Source organism: Aythya fuligula, chromosome 10, assembly GCF_009819795.1.
Source record: "Aythya fuligula isolate bAytFul2 chromosome 10, bAytFul2.pri, whole genome shotgun sequence".
Taxonomy (NCBI): Eukaryota; Metazoa; Chordata; class Aves; order Anseriformes; family Anatidae; genus Aythya; species Aythya fuligula.
The window spans coordinates 5,731,096-5,751,875 of NC_045568.1; the positions used below are offsets into that span (position 1 = coordinate 5,731,096).

The following is a 20,780-nucleotide window of genomic DNA, read 5'->3' on the forward strand; positions in this document are numbered from 1 at the left end:
AGTAATACAACATGTATCTCAATCATTCATTTCATATTCTCAAGAGGTTTAAATACCCAGAAACTTTTGAAGCACTTAGTATGCATCTGTTTACTCCCAAAATGTAGAAGTTAGAGTGTCATTTTAACGCTATGAAAAAGGTGCTGATGTTTGTCTGCATTTTAAAGAAATAATATATTTACCTGTTTGAATAAACAGGCCCTTTTATTCTCATGCTAGCTATAGCTGTAGCTAGACAAATGGGTGACTGCTTTCTTCTTTCCCTGAAGATTTTTTGTTTGTTTCTTGTTGGGAAATAATGGCAGCACCATGAGAACTGTGATAAGGCTTTATATGAAGCCTTTCTTTAACTCTCTGGAGAGCATTTATGCAAAGCCCCCAGATTTAACTGAAGGAAAATATGCTTACCTTCTGTTGGTGATGTCTTCAGATGTCTGCAGAGCCCCTCTGTTTCCCCATATGTCTCTTTAATTTTTACTACTGCTTCCGTTCCTCGAAGTTCCATGAGGGAGCGCAGTTCTTGCAGTGTGCACCCAAATTCTCCTGCATGGTTGGCCTCATTTCTTTGGTTCTTGGAATAAAAATCGCTATTTGTCATGTCACCCATTGTTGCTGATTATATTGCTCCACTCGTTATAGTTGATACAAGCTTAAAATTGTTTAAAAATTGAAGGAAAGGAATCTCGTATCCCAACCTAAGCAATTAGAAAGAATCCAGCGTGTCCAGTGAGCTGTGTGGAGAATGCCTCTGGTGTGCAAAGTGTCCCTGGCCGACTGGTGGTCCACAGACTGGCTGCTTTCAAGGCTGCAGACCAGCTCCACTCCATTCACCACTTCCCATTATGCAGCACCCAGGCTGTAGCATCTACATGGTCATTTCTTCCTCTGGACCTTTGGGAACAAACAGAAGGCGCTCATTAGAAGAGTGAGCACTGCTGCTTTACAAGGGTGATTTCAAATTCATTCTATCATTGCAATTTGACTTGTCATTTAAGAACAGCTATGGAGAAACACTGTACAGGTCTTCTGTAAAATGCTGCAGGTGGTCAAAGCGAGCATCGACAAGGATACCACTAGCTCTCACCAGATAAAGCTCTCTACACCTGAAGCACCAATGGCAGTGTTGCTTACTTTAATCAAGTCCCAAGAGCACCTGCTAAATGAGATGGTTCATAAATATTAATAAGAAAGTGATTAGTCCCACATGCTGGATGCACCTTGAGTGTGTACTCTGGTTCGTATGGCCACTGCAATCCTTCATCCCACAAGAACACAGACTCTCTTAAAGGCTACAGAGTAACAAAAAACAGTTAAACCATTAGCTTTAATAACGGGTTACAGCAAAAGTGTTTTCCCGCACAAGGACAGAAAAACTGGTGGAAAAACTAGAGCCGCCTGTTATGAAGTCAGAATACATTTGCATACATTATATCTTGCAGCATTGCCTTCTGCGGGTGTAAACGCAGCCCAGGAAAAAAAAAAAAAACAAACTCAATCATCTTGGCCTGAAGGGCCAGAGCTGGGGCGATCCAGGGGCTGCTCCCACCGACACACACCTGCCAGCACAACTCAGGGCGGGCCTATGCCTGAGAAGTCATATTCAGACCATCTGGGAGACAGCTGATTACTTGCTAAAACCAGCCTTTAAAACACATCTCCTCTTCCCATATTCTAATGAAGTTGGTTTAAATACTGCTGAAAGCAGCTATTACACTTGGCACAGAGTTTTCACAGCAATTAAAGGTTTCTTTTTTGCCTCAAGTGGGTTAGTGCCTGCACACTGTCTAATCTATAGGCCTCAGCCTAGTTTGCTTGTGATTAAAAAGGTCTTTAAAAGAGCATACCACCAGCCCACTGGCAGATGAACCTGCCACATTTTGAACTTTCTAGGTACTGCAGTACACATCATGTGCACATACAGAGGATCCCAAAGTGTTTCAAGCCCCACATTTGCGCAGTAATTGAGATCTCCTGCCCGCATACCGTAACACACAGGCTTAGTATTTCCACTGCACTAACTCCCTTGCCATCACTCTGCATGGTAGAATGATCAAACCCACTGCATTCACTAAGGCCTCGTTGCCTACAAATACATTATCTGCTTTAGAGACGACTAGTTCACCTTCTCCAGGGAGACATACTGAACCTCTCCCCTCCTCCCATTTACAGATAGCAACACAACATTCCTAAGATTTCAGGGGGGAAGAAAGGCCAATGTTTCATTACAATATTATGGAATGCAGTTGAAATAGCAGTCAACTGCTACATGCTTCTTCCACCCATCCTATTTATTGGCAGATATTCTAGTGCTACGAACTACTGCCAACTTTCATTTCACTTATTGCTTTTCAAGTTCACAAGAAGAGAAGAATTTCAGCACAAAGCATGGCTTACTGTGAGCAATAAAGAAAAACTGGAAGTGGTAATAAAAAGTGGCCTTTATTTGCCAAGGAAGAGCAAGGAGGAGATATCCTGCCCTACCAACAGCACTCAGCTTTCCATGCTTGCATGCCAGACAACGTTCACAGTAACAGTTAATTTCAGGGTAACTTCTTACGTACACCATGCAGAAAGAATAACTTAGAGCAAACAGATTTTTTCATAACAAAGAAAGCCCAGGAAAATATTGTGACAAAAGGTGGCATCAATAATAACTAATGTGACAGACTGCTATGTATTTCCAGTGGGGAGGAAAAATAAATAAAGATAAATAAAAGACAATCCATTCCAAAGACAAGTACACTTAAAGACCTTGAACACTGTCTAAAACAACCACAACACTCAAAGAAAGCAGCAACAAAAAACAATACACCGTTCGCCTAACTGACAACTCATAGGGCTTTATTGGTGCTATATTATTTTTTCCAAATCCTCCTCTACTAAAAGAAAATGAACAACACAGCAAAAAGACAATGATTACCTTTTTCTGACAAGAACCCCCTGGTGATTTCATCAGTGATGTAAAAAGTACTGAACTTGGCATCAAAGATGTTTTCTGCACTGTTTTTCTGTAGGATGACTCCACCACTCTCAAGCAAAGCATCTTCTTTAACTCACTGTGCCATCACTATATCTTAATTTTTTTTGCTTCTATTCCTAGAAATTCCATTTGTTATTTGCTAGCCACAGCAAGACGTTGATGTTGCTTTTTAGCATGTGCTTGAGTCATTTGCCTGCTTAATTGTTTATATTGCTTTCAATTAAATATTAATCAATAAACAACAAATATGAAGGTTGTTCTTCCTTCAGTGCTTTAATAACAAATCCCTTAGAGTTTCTGCTCTTCATGATTCACCTAATGCTATGGCACTAGGGAAAAACCATCTCACATTTTTGAATGGCAGATGGCAATATATAGAAAGCACAAAGCATGACTAACGTTATTCACTGATAATGCACTTCTCTAATCCTGTGGAACAAGATATGCCAGCTTCATTCGATCCTTGAATCTCTCTTATGAAAAGTCCTTTGGAATCTTGCCAGATTGCATACCAGGTTAACATAACTGACACAACCACATGGCCACCGAGTGGTTAATATTCTTATAACAAAAGCTGAGAAATAGAAAATTGAGACTGGTATATGGTGATACTCCCCCATCAGTTGGGTTACAGGATTTATGTCATCTGAATAGATTAAAAAAACTACAAGTGAGTGAAATTTACAATCTCTTCTACAAGAAATCCAACTACTGCACCAGGTTTAGACAGAGTCTTCTGTTTGCTGTTTGGCAGGGAGGACATGAGGGAATTATTTTACAATGCACTCCCAAAACCTTGATATTTTCACAATGTGAATGAAGTACAGGTGAACTACCAACACTGATTTAAAACAATCAGGTGATACCTGTACATTTTCAATCAAAATGAACAACTCACGTTATTCAGGAATAGTATCAGAGAAAAACCCTCACTGATTCAACTCAGATTAAATAACAGACAGCTGTTATTTTGCCTCAGAGGAGGTACGGATCCAGACGCACTGCAAAGAGAAACAGGCACTTCTAAACTGAGTCTGATCTCTTTCTAACACAGATGTCTAAATTAGGTGAATTGAATTTCATGCCAGGGGTGCCTACTTGCACTGGTTATACGGCACATCTGCATAAGTAGTTCACAAAAAGACATCCAATGCCACTTGAAAGTAATCCACCCCACTATGGTCTAAGCTGCGTGGGGAATGAAATGGGAATGACATCTACATCGTCGGATGGCAGTAAGTTCAAGCAAGCTGCATGTTTCAGCAGCAGAAAGTGCACTGGAGGTGGGAAGTAACCAGGCAGTGCATGTGCGTCTTCTTTCTTGCTCAGAGGAGACCTACGTTCCCTCAGAGCCTCCACAAGAAAACTTGTCAACCTCTAGCCCAAGGCCTACTCAATCTCTTCAAACCCAAAGACCGTCATCTACAGTTTTCTACAGTGCCATCTTCAATGGCACTAATTTATAAGCAATTGCATCCCAGGCCACATAGAGCCACCTCCCAGAAGTCAGGGAGCACAGCTTTTGACATCATTCTAGCACACAGTGATTTCCTCCCCAGTTGTATGTATTTGGTCTCACCATTCCCAGTGGCAACAGTCTGTAGAGAACTTCTCTACAGAGGATTGGTTTCAACAGGAGAGAAATAAAAATCTCCAGTCATTGAAAAACTAATTTCACAGACATTGTGATGTTGCCAGTCATGTGGTTCTTTCTTTTTTCTTACCAATGCTTCTGAAACAAGCTTTAGGAACAAGAAATTTAGCTAAAATTTTCCTAAAGCATAGTTTGGCAACAACTGTGAAAAAAGGAAATAAAGATGAAAGTTTCCCACTTAGATGCATTTCAGGTACCAAAAGACTTCACATTCTTGAAAGCCTGAGTAAAATACTACGCTTATTTTTCCTCATTAAGTGGTCAGAATACAAGTCGTCACCTTGTTATAAGTTATGTTCCAAGATGTTGTGGATTTTTGTTGTACAAGTGCACTACAAACTACAGTCTCTCTTCTCCCAGGTGCCTGTATCTTGGGAAACAGGCTTCCATTCCTGTAGAGCCCAAGTCAAATATTTTTCATCTTCTAGCTGCTTAAAGGAAATGCATGCCAATTAAAACAGAAGCAATTTGGAAGAACTAACTGCAAGCCTGCTGGGAAAACTATACTTTGATTTCTCTGATCAGGAAAAGTCTCATCTTGGAAGCCTGTAAATATTTTTACAGTATTAGAATGATTTCTAAGCAGATATCACCACCATGTATTCTGATATCTGATTTCATTTGGATGTTTATTAGCAGAAAAAAATAGTAGTAAAGTAACAAACCAGCTCCTTAGTTTCATGAGATTAGAATCACAAAACCTGCATTTCACAGTCCTTGAAGGTCTGGGCAAAACACCTTGACATCATGACAACTCCAAAAATTCAGGCTACATTCATAATTGGTCTGTTTTCTCTAAATTATTAATCTAAGGATATACTGACTGATCTAAGAAAAATGACGATGAAGGAATTACCTGCACTTACAAGAGGAAGGATGAAGAAGTAATCGCTTCTTCATGGGTTGGCAGAGGAACAGCCAGAGCAGAGAGATCAGGAAACCACGGTGCCATTCACTCATTGTGCAGTTGGGAAGAAGGCATACTGATCTGGTTCCCCCCAAATGATACTGAGAGGGGTTAGTAGTTCCCAACCTGTAATTTGTGGCATTACTGTCACTCTAGGATTATTATTTGGCTAAAGATACAATGCTAGTTGCTCCCTTGGGACATGCAGAGACCTCCCAAAGCAAGAAGAAAAAAAAATGCTGGATATGTCACATTTTACTGAGTGCTAGGTATTTAGTCAGATTTCTCAATATCCGTTCTATTAGAGATATCATTCCTTGATAAAATAGAACTGGAAGCAGAATTAAAGGAATTTTCCCTGGAATCTAAGCAAAATGGGCTGAGTTTTTTCAAAACCTCAGACCTCAATGTACAGCATGTGCTGGATAAAACCAGCAACAGGCAGACACCGTGCTGGGGAAGATGCAAGACTCAATGGCAACCTTCTGCAAGCTGGAAAGAGCTGAGAAAGAAAACCCTACCCTGCTCCACACAAGTCTCCAGGTGAGTGAAGTAAATCCAGCTGTGGCCCAGTTGCATCACCTCTTACAATTTATTGCTCTTCTCATAATGTCAAAGACAAAATGCTCATCTATTTGTGAAAATAATCTTCACAGACAAGAATGAGAAATGGCTTGTTTATCCAAGCAGCCAGTGAAACTATTCAAATGCATCAAACATGCTCAAACCCATACTCTCTTAAAAAGTGATTTTGAAATTTAATTATCAGGAATGTACAAGATGCAGCAGAACCTAAGGAAAACTATTATTTGAATAAAAGCAGGCTGGCACCTTCAAAAGAGTGAATTTTTTATTTAATATCTGCAAGCAAGGAGAAGATGAAGAAAGGAATTGAACTTTGCAGCTACGTGCTGTCTGAAAATATCCTAACTTAATCGCTAAAGAATTTCATGTTGCCTTAAGTTAAGAAAAGAGGTAAATAACTCATTCGCAATGAACATCCAGGACTGAGAGACATTTGTATGTTCCAACTACAAAACATTGGAATCTCTTCTACAATGTTTCATTTAGAATTCCCCTGCTAATATGACATAATGACAACAAAGTTAAATAAAAAAATAAGAGCCTTTTTAAATCGCAGACAACTATCTAACAAATATCATTACAGCCCCTAAATTATTTCAGTCCTTTCAGTATGAATCCATGCCTCCAGTAAGCTTGTACAAATGTTGCAATCAGGTAGGATAAAGAAAAATGATTTCCTGTCTACTGTATGATACTGCTGATTATTTGAAGGCAAAAGAGACACGGTCACAAAATAAATCTTTATTTAAAGGAGCACAAAAGGTCATTAGTTTCAGTTAAACAATAAGTCTATTTACTTAGGACCTCTACCAAGCAGAATCAAATGCTTACAAAAATTTGCTTTTTTTTTTTTTTTTTTTTTTTCTTCTGTGCTGTACCAATATGCTGAGGGAAAAGTTAAAACAATTGTGAAATAAAACTACCTCTAGTGCCCTGTTATAGCATGCAGTTATTCAGTCTACAATTTGACACAAAGTCTGTTTTCTGCCATTACTCATGTAAATGGTTGCAGCAAAGCCAAATGAACTACTGACAGGAAGAAAAATACTATTAAAGGAATCAATTCAGTCCCATTAAAGTCAATGAAATTACTCTATCAACGACTTCTGGGGGATTGGATCAGACCCTGCAGATGAAATCCTTCCTTCACTGACGCCAGAATTCCACTGTTTATGAATGCTGTTAGCAGGCTGACTGCAAGAAGGAACCATGTTTATTATCCCTCATCACTGAGCACTAGGCTGAGTGGCAAAATACTCCTGGCATGGCTATGCAAAACCACCAACACCTGCTGACCACAGGCACTGCTGCATGGGACCAGAGGACTCACCAACAGCCAGTGCTCCCACTGGTGTAGAGCCCTACACATCATTAGTGATGCTTAATGGGGGGAAATAATTTCCTATGCAAAGAAGTTTTCTAGAAAAGTCTGTACTGGCCACAAGTTTAAGCACCCTGTTTCTTGCTGATACTAGTGGGGATTTATTTTATTTGCTTTCAGTGATAAAATTAAAGGTTATTTTTCATTAGCTATTTATTCTCCCCCAAGGCTCTAATTCCGCATTGCAAAGTGGTTATTGGGTTTCCTTTATTCACTGTCTTCCCGTGCAATGCACATTCATACTCTTTGTTCAGTGCCAGAAGTACAACTCCAAAGACCCATTCTACACCTCCGTAAGCTTTAGAAAATGCATGTTTTCATCTATAGCTGCATTGATTTGTACAGAAACTAACACAGCATAGTTTCTCCAAAGAAGGCCAGCTTCCAAACTATATTATCAATTTAATCTAAAACACAGCTGGACAAAAAGCTAAGCATATTCAGACTACCATTAAATAAAAGAGATCTGGAAAAAATATCAAAATCAAATGCACTGAAAACAATAGCTGATTAAATGGCCTCCCTATCTAATCTTCATACCTTAAGACTAGGTCAAGTACTATGGTAAAAACCTCTGCTGTTCTCAGTAACATCTGAACCTCATTTTACATTCCTTTCTCAAACTTTTGAGCAATGTTTTACAGAGACTTTTTAATCTTAAAAATTGAAAATAATAAAGCAAATCTTGCACGTGACCGAATCATCCTTCAGTCTTTTAATCTTAGTATTATACAATTCCTACAGGCTGTCCTTCAGCCTGTAGGCTCCAGAGGACGGAGTCCAACAGCTATCCTGCTGCCAGCACATGGCGACCCTCTGGACACCCACCTCAGGACTGCACCAACCTACAACTTGTTTGGAGAGTTTTTAAGAGGGGACAGAAATATTTCCAGTATTGGTCAGCATTTTGTCACAACTGTAGTCTCAAATGCAGAAATATATTTTATTTTTAAATAAGCTGGAGATAAATTAAGGCCTCTTCCTGCTTTAGTTGGAAGCAAGAAAACACATTCACACATCCCAGGAAGCAGCACTCATTAGTGTCATGTATGATATAATTTTGATTGATTACTGTTACTAAAAAGCAATCAGTTTTCATAAGGGATGGACCCACAGGATAACAGAAACTAAAAACTGAGGAAAACGTGATCAGCCAGCTGCAGCAAAAGGTGTTTTGTCATTCCCGTTCTGGACTCAGGAGGTTCTAGGGCCCAAATCAAATCTTGCTTGGTCAATTGGCATTTCTTTACATCAGCTCAAATTGCAATGACAAAACCAGAATAAAACCTGAACAGACGTCAGCAGAAAGGTCATGATATACAGGTCAATGGTTTTCTGTACCTGATGAAAAGTTAGTGCTTAGTAAAGGAAAGACAGGAGTTACATCCAGCATGTGAAAGTCCCAGAGACAGCTATTTTACATCTGTTTAAATAGCAGCTTTCCCGGTATGGGTGATTGCTTATTAATTAAAAGAGTTTCTTCTAAAACCTCCTGGAAATAGTTTGCAACACATACAATCCACGTACAAGGTTAAATCCAAACACTTACTTTATGCAAAAGACCTTTCAGATTTTACCATTTAATTCCAAACTACTATACCATGGTCAGATGTGACACTCAATCCTAAGAAAAACGTTTTCAATTCCACATAGCAACCCAAAGGAAAAAAAAAAAATTGCTATGCTGTTTTTTTCTTCTTCTTCTGTCAGCATACATCACATAAATTAGCAGCAAAAAGGATTGGTTGACTAGTTGACTACACTTGGCCACATCACTCTTGAAAAGTAAAGAGAATCCAAGTATATTAACAAACCATAGCCAAAAGACGGGAGAGCTACAGCGTGACCTTGCCAAAACAGAATCAGATTGCTGTATTTAGCCAGTCACACTTTATTTCAGCCTTATATAAAAAATATTTTACCTGAGTGACTTCAAAACCAAGAGCAATGGAGAAAAACATTTTTTTGTGTGTTAACACTTTTTGGGGGGTATTAACACTTTTCAAGTGTTACTCAAGAAAAAAGAAAAAATCCTCTTGCTAGCAGCAGGGCCAGCCAGTGTGGAGTACAAGAAATCATAGTGGCAGCTGAAGTCAGAATCATTACTGTCAGTCAGAAGTTGGCAGATGACTTTACAGCAAATGAAATGCTAGAGTATGATTCAGACCTCTGTGGGAAACAGCTGGCCCAGGAAAAAATAAACAAACTAAAACCCATCAAACTTATCCTGCAGCCTGCATCTGCAGCCCTATCTTCTCCCCCCTTGGTTACCTATCAGAGGTATCTTATAACACTAACAAGTATCTTATAACACAATCGAGTAAAGATATAAAGCCATAAAAGCCATTTATAAAACCAAAGGTTTTAGTGTGGCACCTTTGATCATGAATGAAATTCACAAAAAACAGCTTCCATGCAAACAAACTACAAGCAGAATAATGAAGAACAGAAAAAAAAAAAATCAACTGTTTTTTAAAAAACAGTTGTTATAAATACACTGTTATTTAAAGAGTGAACGTATACATATATATATATATGTGTGTGTGTGTGTGACGAGAACTGGAACACACATTTTTTCATATGCCCTCTTCTTACAGTGGCTAGAAGAGAAAAATGCACACTATAATCCATTTTTCTGAACAAATATATATATATTACTTTTGTTTAGAGTAAAAACAATTTAGTACCTTTGTCTTTTAGAAAGACAATATATATATATATTTTTATATAATATCTGTCTATTTTATCCTTGACATTGGATACAGTTCTCTAAAATGAGAGCAGAGAGACCAAATTATAATTACTAGCTGTGTTTGGTGCTATAAGGGCCACTGGAGGCAGACTTTTTTTTTGTTCCCTGCATATTTGAAGGCATGAGACCATTTCAACTTCTTTGGCTAGAACCTTGGAAGTGTTACATGCAGTAGAAGAACATCAGCCATCGTAAGTATCTTCCTTTTGGTAGGTGGGCTTTTTATATAAATAGCTTATTTTAGACATCACATATCATTGAACAGGACTCAGATATCCCATAGATGCCAGTCACAGAATGACCAACTGCTCTACTCCAACCACATACCACTCAAACATGATGCCACTACTTCCCAGCAGTAGACTACCGATGAGTAAAAACTGCACACACACACACACAGAAAGTTATAAAAACTTTCCTTAAATTTCAGATTGCTCTTAAATTCATCCTCAGAATTCAAGGGCAGCTTGTGAAAGGATAACAAATTTAAGATCTAACTTTAAAAGGTTCTGAATTACTAGAAAATGAGGCTACCAGGATTTTATCAGTCCTAGTACATGTATTAGAATTAGGTCCCCAATAAACTTAAAATCTGTTTAAATCTTGTTTCTGCCACTGAACTCTCAATGCATAATTATACAAATATGAGAAAAATAATCCTTTAGCTATGCTACATCTTATAGAAAACAAGTTTGATGGCAAAAAGCAAAAGCTTTCTTTCTTCAATAAGATGTTTCTATTGTACTCAAAAAAAAAAAAAAATCCACAGAAATAGTTTTTACAGTCACATAACATTTTTCTTTAAAGAGGGGAAGTTACCTATGGTTGCTCCTGAATACAGATCCAAGCCTTCAAATTCCCAGATTCAAATGCAAATGTCCTCAACCTTGAGCACACACAGATTTTGCAGGTAAAATAAAATTAGAAAAATAAACTACACCTAAAAGCAAGATTTGGCTAGATTCCTTTCCTAGTTCTTTAGGAGCACAGACAATAGAGCTGAAAAAGACTGAGTAAGCCCCCAGTCCATCCTCCTGTCTGCAAATAAGGTCAAGAGCCCCTGCTTTTTCCTCCCCTGCATAGCCAGTCATTTGTGTGCTTATTTCTATCACCTGACAAGAAAACGGATGTGATTATTTGGCTCTTTAATCAGGGGAGAAGAAAGGGAAGTGTTGACATAAAGACAGAATCTAACATCTTCAAAGAAATTTGTAATCAATAAGAAAATCAAATATAAACATTTGTTCTCCACAGCAATTTGTAACTATGAACATCTTAACCACAACAAAATAGAAGCAGAGCTACTGGAGAGAGAAGTCAGCACCACATAAAGCCATGTGAAAGGACAAGAGGAAAAAAAAAATCCCCGCAAGGACTCGGTTGCACAATAGGAACCGTCAGCCAAGGTCACTCTTAAGAAAGAGAGCAAAAGAGAGCATCCAAAAAGGAGGTTTTAAATCTCAGTGGGCATTAGCTGAAAGACACACAGTGATGTTCTGCAGTGATTTTAAATAGGGCATTCACTAAGGATTAAAAGTATATCAGTCAACTCCATCATAATGCGAATTTTTTGCTAAATGGTCTCTGCACAGATTATTCTTACACAGGGAATCAAAATGCCGTTTTGAAAAATAAATGACAAATTAGTTTTACACAAATAATATATATGTACAGCCACAAAAATGGCATTGGTCCTTTCTCCTGAGAACAGCTGAGAAAAAAATGAGAAACATTTAACACCGGTAGAAGAAAAATAATGGAAGAAACGAAAACCACTGCATTGGGGCTGACAGATTGAGGAGAAGGCTGCAGAGGGCAATCATTGCCACCTGACTGCGGCTCCTCCGAACCGGCAGAAACCACACCTGGCCCAGGGGAAGGCACTTTCCAGACACACATGTGTGTATGGAAGCTGACACACAACAGGGTCATTAATCCTAAAAATTGATCAGAGAAAATAAATAGAGTTGGGAGCAAAAATTCAGAAGCAAAGTCTTCCTTACATTCAGCTTCAAGGAAAGCATTAATTTTAGCAAGCGGTTTTGAAAGAAAAAAAAAAAAAAAAAACATTCTTCCCTCAAAACTGTGTACGGTACAGACACTACTCTTTTTCTGCTTCACAGCAGCAACATTTGGAAAACTACTTAACCTTTCTATTTTTATCTGGGTGCATTCAAATTACCAATAATGTACAACATGCTGTAACAAAACCACTGATGTAGGGTATAATTTTCCCTGAAGCACATTATCCTAGCTGGTGGCTCAGAAAAATAAGCTGATAAAACAGCAGCAGACATCAATTGATGGATAAAAAGTGATCACAGCCATGTAGAACACTGCTGCCCAACCTTAAAATCATACAATTAGCTAAAAAATATAAGTAGTAGGACAGGACATACGAACAACCGTACATTATCTATGGGGTCATACTAAAAATCCTCCTACAAATCCTCCTCCTCCTGCACGTTTTTAAATAGACCATCAGATTATCACCTCACAATTTAGCTATTAACACACAGATTTATTTTAAAGCCATCATCATGCCTGGTACTTTTATTAAATATCTTCTTCCTTGTCAAGTTCAATCGGGATCTCATCCTAACCATGATGAGCTTTTAATTTTCTGTTCTATTAATAGCAACTTAAAAATAAAATGTTCTCTTTTGAAACTATAATGCTGTAACTTCTTCAGGGGCTGCAAGGAGGAAGAGAGAGATTAATCTTCCCACTCTGCATCTCTTAAACTGCATTAGCTATCTGCATATATGGGAAAAATCAAGGGAATGAGCAAGAAATGTGAATTTTCTCTCAATACCTGAAGTATAATTCTATATAAGCATTTTGCTGGGGCTACAGAGCAGTAACAGGGAGTTATCAAAATACAGCAGATAAATAGTTTAAGAGTTTCCATGTAGGTTATGAATACTCTCAACAACTGTCTTGCAGGTCATCGCTGGATAATAGATTAATTAATGACATAATTAGCTAAAGGATACGCAGACTCCTATCCAGCAAAGCCCTTCAGCAGATACTCAAATTGCAGCTCAGGTGGGGTCCTCATTACCTCCCTGGCTGATGAGGAAAGCCAGAAAAGTCAGAGATGAGTATCATGGCACACTGTGGCCATCTGACATGTGGACCAGGCTGCTCCAGCTGCTTTTTTTCTTTGTCCTCCTTCAAGGGCAGGAGAACAAGGTAAAGACAAAGCCGTTTACAAGGAGGAGTAACACCTCTCTCAGGCCTGCTGGAGTACCATCAACACAAGGTACACGTGCTGCAGCATTCCCTTTTACCATTATACTGCAGTGCTGCTTTCACTTGTGAGGAATTAAATCAGTCATGTCAAGTCCTGTGCTATCACCAGAATGGTGCAGAGGAGGAAGGGTTGGTGACTGCTCTTTGGTGTCCACTTCCACCAGTGGAAAACAGGCAACAGACCCTTGTACATAAACAGTGCAGAAATCGCCAGCATCTGGGCTTTTCCACAGATCTCTCTGACATGCCTAGCTTAACAGTGTGCAAACTGATACGCAGACAAGGCACTGGCCTGCTTTGAGATTTATTTTCTGTAACTGTCTAAATAAAATGATTGTGACCTTTCTTTTAGGATATGGGCCTTGCCACAGCTATTCAAGCCTATCTTTATCTAAAGATTGGAACACTGAAATGTGTTTTAATGAGGGATAAACTGAGACCATCTGGATGTCTCAGCTGCTACAGAGCATGATTGTTTGCTGATTTTAACCGTGTCTCTTGCAGAGAACATAGACCTGTGTTACACAAAGTGCACTAGCGCAGCTTGATTTCTCCTTGTAATCAAATGTGTTGATCCAAAATCTATTTCCAGCAAATTACTTGTCTGTTTTGGGAACAACTCCCTCCTCATCTCTTAACCACCATGATGGGGACAAGGAGAGACAATTGAGTTGAGAAGGTGTATTTGTAAGCGGCTGACAGAGAGCATTCTCAGAGAAATCTCCTACTTTGGAATCTGACCACTATGTTTTTTACAACCATAAAGTAGCTGCCAACTTTATGGATAGTGTGTTAAGACCTGGACTTAACAATGAAAAATTATAATAAAAAATAAATTTAAAAAATGATGTAAAAATGGTAATTAATTTGTCACTTTTATATGCTGTTGGCATTAGGTCAATTTGTATTTATGTAATTTTTTCAAATAAAATAAAACAAGCAGGGGGCTGAACACAACCCCCTATTTTTCTGCATCAGAAGACTGCAGGCACTACCATTTTATGAAAGATTCTAATTTCTAAATATCCTATGTAAACTTCACAAATACTTTTGACCAAACGCCGTCCTTTCAGGTTGGGGATGCAACTTATGTGTAATAATTTCTACCAAATACTCAGCCAACATGCACCATTAATGATTTGAGATTTAAACATTTTGTTTAAATTCGAGTGTTGTTAATTATACATTCATCAAAAATGATACCTTAAACTTCCGATTCCAACCAGATCTGAAAATTAAAAAAATAAAACCAACAACTGTTCTTGTAAATAGAATTACTCTAGGGATACTGAGATCTTAATAAATTTAGCACATTTTTAGCATATTTTTTCTTTACCTTTTTTCATCTAAAAAAAGTTTCTGCAAAGAAATGTGTAGTCTGTTGGTTATACGTCTACAAAAGTGAGTCAACGTAGACTGTTCTGGCTTTTGACTAGAAAGTGATTATTTGAGAATGAAATCAAGTCTTGCCTTCATTTCCTACCAGATTATCAATAAATGCCTAAAATGGAATTTTTGTAAAAAGTGTCTTGAGACATTTGGAAGAAATATCCCCATAAAATGCTAAGACAGATTGATTACTCCCAGTTTTTAAGCTTCATCTAGTACCAGGGTACACAGCTTTATTGATTTGTTGGGCTCCTACTTCTTCTAGGAATAAAAGTTACTACAGGAAAATCAGTTACTACAATACTTCCAATTCCCAATTCTAAACCAAAATGGTACTGATAAATCTCTGAATCCTCCCTGTCAGCTAAACTTTTGAAACTCCCTATCGCTAGTGATCATTACAGATTTACTAGAAAGTGAAGTCTCTTAGTATGACACCAAATCCACAAATATTTGACAAGTAAAGGATTTCCAAAAGAAATGCATACATCATCATAGATGCGGATACATTTTACAAATGGACTAATAAAATTAAATCTCTCCTTCTATGGGTAGAAATGGTAACAAGGAATTACCCCTCTTTTCTCATAGGTTCTGCAAATATAAATGCTAGTGTTGAACATGCCTGTAATGCAGCTAAACTCAGTAAAATGATTAATCCCATCTACAATTTATTGTGTATGAGGTGTAACAATTTAACACAATCGAGTCTTAAATAATGGGATTTCCATGACAGACCTTAGAACACTGTTGAACTCAAAATCCCTGCACTGATTTAATACCTGATATCCACAAATAAACAAAAAAGATATTCCAGTCATTTCCAAATTTTTTATTCTAATCAAGTCCCACATACATTCAAGAGAAGCAAATTCACACCACCTGACAAAAGCTTTGTTTTTCTTGATGTTTAATGGACCCATCAGAAGTAATTCACACATCAGAGAATTAAAATTACCATACTTTTAATAATTTTAAGCAGTCTCTCAATTTTGTTTTCAAATCAGAAATATAGGAGGGGTAGTACTCTCAGCACAATCTCTAGAACAACAAAAGGAAATTTTTGTCAGTGCACCAACAAGCTTTGTGTGTTTAAATGGTATTCACCTCTAAAAATAAAAATATAAGGTTATCTCAGAAAATTAACAAGACTAATCAAAAGATTACCTAGGTCTCTGATTTGCATACACCTAACCCACATGCTATCACAAAATAAGTATCTAGTCAGCCCTTGATTTCAGCGAGCAACTCAGCCAAGATGGGGATTAAACAAGACACCAACTCATTCTACAGGTATTTAAAGCTGGTAAATCAATGTAAAGCTTTTATAAGTGAGTATTTAAAATAAGCATAGCTTTATTCACATATGTTTGCATGTCTTGTTTTGCCTTCTTTAGAAATGAACAAAAAATACTTTCTCAGATGTATTCCTTAATAACCTGATATTTATCTTGTTTTTCATAATTTCTTGTAGGAACAAAACTTACCAAGTTCTAGCATAACCATTTTCAAAAAAAGAAAAAAAAAAAAAAAAATGTTCTCATTTTCAAAAATTATTTTTAGCACTTGGGAGTCTACATCTGTAGATATACACAGAATATACAAGATATTTCCATTTCTTTAACAGCCACTCAAGTGACCTGCAAGGAATTACAGAAGTAGAAATAAACAGAAGTAGTAATAATATAAATCTAGGATTGAAACGTCACTATTTTTCAAACCTGCAATTCCCTACTGTCTTCCTATGTCTGCCAAAAGCATGTACACCTCATTTTAACAGACTGAAAAACATTCCTGTAGCACTCTGTGTACTCATGCTCCTCATTTACATCACAGTCAAAGGCACTGACACAAGAAAATCTGTGTGTATGCTCCTGTTTATCTGTTTCTCTGGTTGACCTGATCTGCCACTTGCAAGCACACAAGAACGACAGCTTATTTGCTGAATCTGTTTACCCCACTGTCATTCAGATGTAGTACGATGCTTAAATAGGCAACAGTCAGATTAATATAATTGAGGATGCAGTTCAGAGAGACAGGAAGTCATGCCGGAATTGCCAAGCGCTTATTCTCTTATGATTAAAACATCCCCGGGGTTATATCAGTATAAAGAAGAACCCAAATCAGAGATGCACAGAAGACAGAGGACCAAAAGACATGAGCTTTTGCTTTTCAGAACATCTCACTGCTTCGAAAGGAACAAACATGAATCACGCAAAGTTGCCATTTTAATTGCATAAGCAAGGCTGGTGAATTTGTCATTGCTTTTGACAGATTTTTTTCCCAGAGTCGCATTATAACCAGAGCTAGGCTTCTATTGCATAAGATAACTCCTGCACCAGACTGAAAGCCCAGCAAACAGATAGAGAAAACTCCTTAAACAGCCTTTTTTCTTTGACTCCAGTGATATACAACTTCTGCATGTCTGCTATTCCTGAACAGATTAGAAACACTCTGTCCAAACACAGGAAAAGCAAATAATGAACAAATCAGTGACTGAATAGGATTTAAAGTCCTCAGCACCACAGGACTGGCTAGCAAAACCACATTCTTTGGAGCAGCATTGCTATTCATGATACAGGAAAAAAAACAGATATGCATATGACAGAGAGCATCCTCTAGAGATCGGAACACCATTATCACAGATGGCACGCAAAGAAGTAGAGTAATATTGTTGATGTATCAATTTGTTTGAAGTCTTTCGGTCCACTTTCAATTAAGCTATTTCATATCTCAGTGTTACAAATTGGAAGGTATTTCCTTTTGAACAATTTGACCTCACCCACAAGTTGCCAAAAAGGTCTGAAGAACAACACAAGGAGTGCAATGTTGCTGGAGGAAAAGGGTTTATAAAATGTGCCACTACCTGTAACATTTTGTAGGTATATGCAAAATGCACAGAGGCAGAAGTGCTGTGCTGCAGCTAGAGCTGCACTACAGCTGCATCCTGCCAGCTGACAAGCAGTGGCTTGGGGTTAAAATTTACTACAATGATTTAAGTGACATTTGCCCTACAGTTGAGCCATGCTACTCCTACTAAAGCACACAGGTATCATCAGTGGAATTACACTCAAACTATTTCTGTATTTTTGCAAAGTTGATCTTCACCTTTTCTCTATCCTAGATTTTGATTTCCCATAAGTGATCATGGCTGGCCCAATTCTACTCTCATTTACATCAGCTGGAGCCTTACCATCCACTTCAAAGGCAATGGATTTAGCCCAGTATAGTTCATTCTGATAAATTCATTTAACAAATGGATTTTGAGCAACACTGCAGTTTTGAAACAACTTCTACAAGTTGTGTGTGTGTGTTTTGTTTTTGTTTGTTTTTTGTTTTTGTTTTCAGCTTGCAGAGCAGGTTTGGTGCTCATGAACTAAACTCGTTTTTGAAGAAACAAAGTGGAAGTCCCGCTCCAGGTTCACACCAAAAACACTCAACACACACAGATCTGAAACAATTACAGGTCTTTGGAAAGCTTCTAGTCACATGTGGGGAGCGCTTTCTGTCCAGAGGCTCAGGCTGAATCTAGTCCGAAGTGAAACCCCAAGCTTGCATACCTACAGGGGCCTCAGCATTGATTGCTTCAAGCTATTGATCTGTTTCTAATGCACCATGTGACTTGCTGATGTAGACATGTTTCAAACTCTCATTCTACGTCTTACCTCTACAGTATTTTTATTTCTTATGCCATCCTAAATAATGCACTCAGCATTACTGGTGATCATGACCCTCTGTGTCTTATCCACAGATTCCTGTTGGAACCTCACAGATTACCTTCTTGAATTATAGCCTCAGAGCAATGCTTACAGGAACTGAATCTTACTGTTTAAAATTTTCTCTCAGAATTAACCTTCCACTTTTTTTTTTTTTTTTTTTTTTTTTACAAAATGCTTTTAGGCGAGAGGTGATTTGTTTAGTAGTGCTTTGCATCAAGAGAACTTCCATTTGAAAACAAGTGTTCTGTAACATCTTAGCTTATGCTTTAGGCTTAAGAATGACAGTCAACATTCATACCTAGGAATCCAGTATCAGAACAAAATCTTGTAAGGGAAAACTACAGAAATAGTCCTTTAAATAAAGGTCAACATTTCAAAATCAAATTACATATATAACAACAGTGTTGCAGTGTTTTATACTCTTCAACTTTTACAGAAGGAAGTGCCATTACATAAGGTACATCTGCAAATGCTACAACTGTTATGAAAGGAGCTGTACTGAAAGACGGAAAGCATAACCCCAATGTAGGGAATCACAGATCCTTAACAGGAAGGTAACTGCTGCTAATGCATAGTGCAAATATTTCAGGCTTTAGCCAGATGAAATTCCCTTAAACAATTATATCCTGAAAGTCTTGGAAACCTCCTGGCTGAAGGAGCATCTCAGTCTGCCAGTGAGATAGACCCCTGGCAGTAGGATGGAGGTCTCTTGACTCTCAGACCAGCAGCTCCAGAACCAACCTCACTCTGCTCCCACCCTGACCTAGTCTGGGCTGGCTGATTTCCACCTGCAAGTTGATCCTATCCACTAAGGCCTCTGAAGAGCCAAATGAGACATCTGTAAGGCCACAGAATTATAATTGAGACTTACTCTAACGATTTTCCTTTAACAAGGGAGGGAGAAGAAGTTACCTCCCACTGTTTATCCCTGTAGCCTTAACAGCCTGCCTTGTGTTTTAGAAGTACCAAGTTTATATTAATTGAGAATACATTTTATCATAGCTCATTTTCATCTTTTTCTGCAGTTCACCCTCAGATACAGGGCTTTATCAATATTTTTACCACATATATTGTTTACTATTTTATTGTGCATCCCTCATTAATCCCACTGCAGCACAATTCACCTAATGCAACGCTTCCAGGAAGGTTGCTTTAACAACATAGACATTAATTAAGAAGCTCTTTAATAACACTGCAGAAATAAGTGTCAAATTTATTGTATAGCAAGAAGTACACAGACTTAAGCAGTCAAGATTCAGTCAACATTTTTTCCTTATTACCTTAACTTCAAGATAATATAATATAAAATGCATCTAGAAATTTGGGACAGGTCACTTGTGACTTTTGTAAGCAGCTCCACGCTTATCTCTAAAATGGAGGAGTTTGGGCACTGCACCTCTAACGTATTTGGAATTCTCTAGAAAAGACAAGAGCATACTGCTTTCCTTCCTCTTCTCTTACTTCTGCACATTCCTCTCTTACCTATATGAATTCCGCTTGCTGGAAGCAATTGAAGAGAAAAAGAGCAAATCACGAACCTGTCATGTAAAGTTATAAAAAAACATCAAAAAGGATGGCAAGTCTGTCAAACTGAAAAATTGCCTCCCATAACTGTTAAGCATGAACTGCTGTTGTGAATCTCTGTTCCAAGAGAGCCGGAGGACCCACTGACACCACAGCACAGCCCTCACAGAGGTCCCATCCAATTAAAAGTTGTATGTGACTCAGGAAAATGCCAGCACAGACTTCCATGCACTTCTAGTTTGAAACTTAATTTCCAGTTAAACACTTCTTTTTCTTTTTTTTTTCTTTCTCTTTTTTTTTTTCCTTCATCACAAAGGCATGGGATAGGCTGAGTTGGAAGGGACCTCTGGAGGTCAGCTAGTCCACTTCCCTGCTCAAAGCAGGGCCAACTCTGAACACAAGACTCCCCCTTGGACCCGTTCCCATGTTGGACCACCCTGTGGTGAGAAAGTTCTTAGCCAGAATTTAACCAGAATTTCTTCAACTTGTATTCATTGTCTCACATCCTCTTAAGAGATCCTTAAACTCTCTCTTCTCCAGCCTGAACTGCAGCTCACCCAGCTGCTTGCTTGCTCCCTACCTTGGTGGCCCTCCACTGGACAGCCCCTGGGCTTGTTGGGCGTCTGTTCTGTCC

The 20,780-nt window shown here is 38.2% G+C and overlaps 1 long non-coding RNA gene across 2 annotated transcripts in view; it reads right to left on the reverse strand.

Annotated features, from left to right (window-relative positions):
• Positions 1-413: 413 nt before the first annotated feature.
• LOC116492957 overlaps positions 414-20,780 on the reverse strand; it is a 196,265-nt gene continuing 175,898 nt past the window's right edge. For both annotated transcript variants that reach the window (XR_004253700.1, XR_004253701.1), the window contains exon 4: positions 414-891. This is a non-coding gene — a long non-coding RNA (uncharacterized LOC116492957). The remainder of the gene's footprint in view (positions 892-20,780) is intronic.